At 38.0% G+C, this 5,770-nt stretch overlaps 1 pseudogene; it reads left to right on the top strand.

Moving 5' to 3' along the window:
- Positions 1–5,651: 5,651 nt before the first annotated feature.
- On the top strand, positions 5,652–5,770 carry LOC118602508 (annotated as a pseudogene).

Genomic DNA, 5,770 nt, shown 5'->3' with positions numbered 1-5,770 from the left:
CTTCCGGTCCGTTCCGTTCCGCAATGCGCTCCGGCAACGGGCTCAGCTACCAGAACTAGAGTTCTGCCTTCTTAATAGTCCGACTTTGGATTCGAGTTAGGGTGGGGAGGGTGGGGAATGAGTCGTCTCTCAGGGGGTTAAAAAAAAAAAAAAAAAAAAGGATGTTTGGAGTTTAAACTTTATAGGCGTACTAGGGACAGGCTTCTTAAGGAAGCAAAATCACTTCTAGATAACGCCTTCTGTGGCATAGCTCATTGTACTAAGCAGCGCTTAGAATTCTTACATTGGTTTATGTTCAAAATAGTCCTGAAAGGAAATTATTTTTCCCTTATAAATGAGGGAACACAGATTGAGAATTTTGGAGCTAGTCTAAAATAGCTCATCTGGCAGATGGGCAGAGCCAGCACTGAAACAGGGCTGACATATGTTAACCTAGAATGGCCAAGGTGATGATGTGTGACTTCCAGGGCTGGATCATAAAAGGTATTGCTATTTCTGTCTTAGTCTTTTGGGTTGCTCCCTTTGGGGAAAGCCAGCAGTCATGTCCTGAAGACACTCCAATAGCCCTGTAGAGAAGCCCATATGAAGAGGAATCAGTTCTCCAGCCCAGAAGTGAGCCACTTAGGAAGTGGATTCTCAAGTCCCAGGCAACCTTTCACATGACTGCAACTCATGAAAGACCTTGAGCCTGTACCACTCAGCCAAAGAACTCACAGGTTCCTAACCAGAAGATATTTCCAAAGAGAATAAATGATTGCTCTTATTTTGAGTCACTAAGTTTGAGGGTAATTTGTGACACAGCAATAGGTAGCTAATATACCTTTTGTACAAACAAGTCCTTGTCCTAGGTTCCATACCCAGACTAATCATGTGAGGACCTTGGACACTCATTCTACTACTTCAAAAGTCCATTTCCTTATTTGTCAAATAGGTGTTTGTAGAAATTCAGAAACAATAACTTTAAAGTTTAGCTATTTTAATTCCCTTTTTTTCTTAGAGATATGGCTAACCTGGTTTAAAAGTTCCAGGCAATGGTCAATTCCTGGTTACCACTTGGATTTCAGTAGACTCAAAATCTTTGCTTTACTTGTTCTTTCAATTCCATCAATTACTGTCTCAGTTACTCTGGGAACTTCCAAATAACACTGGACCTTGGCAGGAAAATTACATCTCTTCATCCTAGCTGTGCTGCATGGCTTCCTAGTTACTTACGTATGGTCCTTCATTGAATAAACATGTCTTAAGATGTACTACATGAAGAAGTTGAGGGAAAAAAAAGACTTGCTTACTACCACCAACAGGTAGCATTTCTTGTGCATATAGTATGTTATAGTAAGTGCTCGGTATGGTGAAAGCCCATGAAAGACCACCAGCACACCTGAAATCAAATAAGGTTAAGTTTAATTACCTTACTAAAGCATAAGAGTATGTACACCTGAGAATGTCTCTATAGGAATGAGAGAGAGGGCTTATTCTAAGATTTGGACCTATGCTGGGTGATTTTAAGATGGCGTCAGGAAAGCAGGGACATGTTTTGAATGAATGAAGCAAGGGCAGTCCATCAATTGGACATCTCAATAATTTTGTTCTGGAGGCAAGAAGAACAAAGTGAGACTAGAGATGATATTGGTAAGAAAGCAGAAATCAGACAACACAGATGGATCTTGAGAATATCATGCTAAGCAAAATAAGTCAGACAGAAAAAGTTGAGAACCATATGGTTTCACTTATGTGGAATATAAAGCCGAAAGCAACAAATGCACAAGACAAACAAAAATTCATAGACACAAACAACAATTTAGTGGTCATCAGAGGGAAAAGCACAAGAAGAGCAATAGAAAAGGATATAGGGAGTCAAACATATGGTAACAGTCAGAAATTTGATTTTGTGTGGTGAACACATAAATGCAGCATACAGATGATGTATTATACAATTTTACACTTGAAACCTGTGTAATTTTATTAACCAATGCCACTCCAATAGATTTAATTAAAAAGAAAGCAGAAACCACTCAGAAGAAAGAACTGTTAGCCATTTGATAGCAGTAGTGTGGCCTCGGATATGGTCTATTAGAAATATTATGTCGACATTACATTATAAACACTGCAGTCTCATTACTAAGAGGATTCATTTTCACTCTTTCAAGTATTTTTTGTCACTTAATCTTAATAGCAATCCCACATGATAATATTATAGTAATGTCCATTTTTACAGTTGAGAAAATGAATGTGGAGATATTACACAATTTAAGATCACTCTGCAAGTAAGTGGTAGAGCCAAGATTTAAATCCTGGCATTATGACCATAGAGCTTGTGCTCTTAGCCACTTTGTTTTATTGGTTCTCTGTAACAAATATGTTACTATCCTTGCGCTGGAATTTTTTTATTACTGAAGAGTAAAACTGATAAGTCAACACTCACAGTGGTCTTTGAGGTTGAGGAGACAGTCATTCAGACTAATCTTTGCCCCTAGTGCCAAATCTCTCTTGATCTGTAATGGGGATGTTGAGTCAATGAAACACTCAGCAGGCATTGAACTGAATTAAAGCAAAATGTGCTTAGTCTGCTTTTATACAGAACACATCTCCAGTTGTGAGCTGGGGCTGTGAGGTGTCATCATACTTAATTGCATCACTGCTGTATGCTGCTAACTGGCAAGGGATAGGCCCTGTTCTTGAGGAGCCCAGCCAAGGCTTCGTTCAGGTGCTTAGGTACTGAGCTCAAGCTTCCCATTATTTCTGATTTCATCCTTCAGAGACTGCCCTAGGCCCTGGAACCCTGATAGCACTTTGCCTCTCTGGGACTTCAATTCTTTTTCATTGGAACAGAAATAACCACCATGATTTCTTTTTAGTAGAGCAGGTCCTCAAATAATGTCCTCTTGTTATAACATTGAAGAAATGTTGTGGGAACATACTCTTGTTTAAATCAGTTAGACTATGGAAAATTGATTTCATTATATGTTTTTTCCCTTAAAGTCACAGAATGTATCAACGACATTAAGTGAGGACTTACTATACTAATTCCATGATTCTTACTCCTCTAATTCAGACCAGAAGATGATATAATAAATCTTCTCCTTATTACACAAAACATTAAAATACTTGCATTTCTGAATTTTTAAAGCCATAGCCAATAAAATAGAATCACCATAAAAGGAGTAGTTCTCAAATCAAGGGTTTATTGGAAATGTCCTCTCTATGTGTTCCTGCCTTTAGGCTCTTCAGTTAGTTCTTATAATGGTTGCAGTATTTCTGGTATAATTGGTTTAACGCAGAATAATAAATTTTCATTGTTGGTTAATTTGCATTTTATATTAATTTATGCTGTCTCTTAGTTCATAACATGCCTTATTCTTGAAATTAAAAATATTTTTAAAGTGAATTTAGAATTTTACCATTAAATTATCCTTGGCTTTCTTCCATTCTTCTAAAGAGAATTGAGCATATTTAAAAAGGGGTAGAGATATGAAGGTGAGTCAAATATTGGATGAGGAAATAGATAAAATGAACTTTAAGAAATTTTGAACTTTGAGAGTCTGTGCCTGGCTGGAATAAAAAGCTTAAAAGGCTGTGTTGCAAAATTCATAGATGCCCATTCAATAAGAAGATGAATTCTGCTTCAATGTCCTCCAGTAAGACCGAATTATACTATTCAACTTTAATATAATCTTTTTAAAAGCACAATGTTTATTTATAAATTCCTAAGTGAGCTAGCTTTTAAGGTTCCAAGAGATGACCATAAAGGAAATAGATTTGACTTTAAGAAAGCTTTCTAAAATGCAGTGTGTCCATGTAGTGATTTGTGTTTAAAGTTTCTTAGCAACCTTTTCCCCTCTCTTATATTCAGAATGGTTCTGAAATTTTTGTAATTAGACCTGTGTGCATTTTTTAAAGCTCTTGATGACTGGACAAAAATGTTAGCAACAGACAATGGAGCATCACATGACAGAAGACCAAAAGCTTTCAGCCAAGAACAGGCCCATCTCCCTGGTCTAGCTTCTGATGTTAGTGTAGTTTTGATTGCTGGAGCATGGCACTGGACCAATGAATACTCTTGTCACCTGGAACCATGATCAAGGTGTCCCTTCTGAGCCCAGAAGATACAGTCTTGAGAAATTACTAGAGACTGAGTTCATTTATGATTTTGATTCTACTTGGAAGGGGTCCCAGAAGAATAAGAAATAACACATTGCTCTTGCTAAGTGGAAGATTCTAAGTGACTTACATATATTAACTCATTTACTCCTCAACTATGAAGTTGGTACTATTATTCTCATCTTTATTTACAGTGTAGAAGAGACACAGAGAAAATAAGCAGCTCACCCAAGGTCATAGACTTTAAGTAAGTGGCAAAGCCAAGAGTTGAGCCCAAGTGGGCTGACTCCTGAGTCCAAGCACTTCACTGCTCTGCTACTACCTCTCTCCTAAGAAGAGAAAGTCACATGACACAATTTCAGGATGCTCAGCTTGGCATTCAGAGATTGTGCCAGATAAACAAGGACTGGGGATGGTAGTGCTAAGTTTGCATCTTTAGTGATCTGATCAGTCTGGATCAGGATCAATTGGGCTCAAGAGAGAACAATGAGGCCAAACTGCTTGAGATAGTCTCCCATTCAATCATAGACAACTTTCAAGTCAGGAAAGAAACAGGAAGCTCTGTGATGTCCCAGGTCAGTGCTGCTCATACTTAAATATACAGAAGAATTACCTGAGGAATTTGCTAAAATGCAGAGTCTGATTTAATAGGTATGAGGTGAGACCCGGGAGTCAGCCTTTCTAATAAACTCCAGGTCATGTAAATGCTGCTGGTGAACAGACCACACTTGAACAGCAGAATTCCAGAATTCTAGACTCAAAGTCAAGAGACTTGAGATCCAGCCTCAGTTCTAAACTTATCAACAGTGTGACAGTGAACCATTTCGCCTCTCTCTTTTCATCTGTGGGATGGTAAGGGAGCAGGATTTGTCCAGTTGAGGGCCCTTCCAGCCTTTTTAGTGAAATTTCTTGTGAAAGGCAGAATAATGGTATCAACATTAGAACCTAAGAAGTGTTCTGTAGCCAAAGAGGCTTTGCACATGTGATTAAGGGAAAGAAACTCAGGATTATCCTGGATTATCTGGGTATACCTTAAATGCAATCGTACAAGTCCCTAAAATTGAAGAAACTTCCTGGCTGGTGGAAAGGATTCTGTCTGCTATTATTGTTGGTTTGGAAAAATGGAGGAAGGAGAAGAGATTGGGTTCCACAGGTCAAGGAATCCACATGAGTGTCCTCTAGAAGATGGAAAATGGGGGAAAATAAATTATCCCATAGAGCCTCCAGAAATGAATATGACCTTGCCAACACCATCATATTAGCCCAGTAAGACCCACTTTGGACTTCTGACCTATAGAAATGTAGGAGAATAAATTTGTATCATTTTAAGCTGCTCAGTTTGTGGTAATTTGTTATGGCAGCAATAGAAAATTAATATAAACCTTTTAGCTTAAAGTTCTAAATGCTTGTAACTTCTAGAATAAACAGACCTTGATTTTGGACTATTTGTGACATAAAGATTAAAAAAAATTACTGCTCTATTTTAAAATTTACTCTTTAGTTTAAGAAAAAGGAATTTTTGATATGAAGCCTTGTATTAAAAATCCAAGTCAGTCTACGGCCATGCTACTCTGAACAAACCCAATCCCATCTGATCTTGAAAGTTAAGAAGGGTCAGGTCTGGTTAATACCTGGATGGGAGACTACCTAGGAAGACCAGGTGCTGTAGGCG

Source organism: Rousettus aegyptiacus, unplaced genomic scaffold, assembly GCF_014176215.1.
Source record: "Rousettus aegyptiacus isolate mRouAeg1 unplaced genomic scaffold, mRouAeg1.p scaffold_m13_p_4, whole genome shotgun sequence".
NCBI lineage: Eukaryota > Metazoa > Chordata > Mammalia > Chiroptera > Pteropodidae > Rousettus > Rousettus aegyptiacus.
Note: the sequence above shows the minus strand (reverse complement) of the source record. Positions and strands in the feature narration are given on the sequence as shown.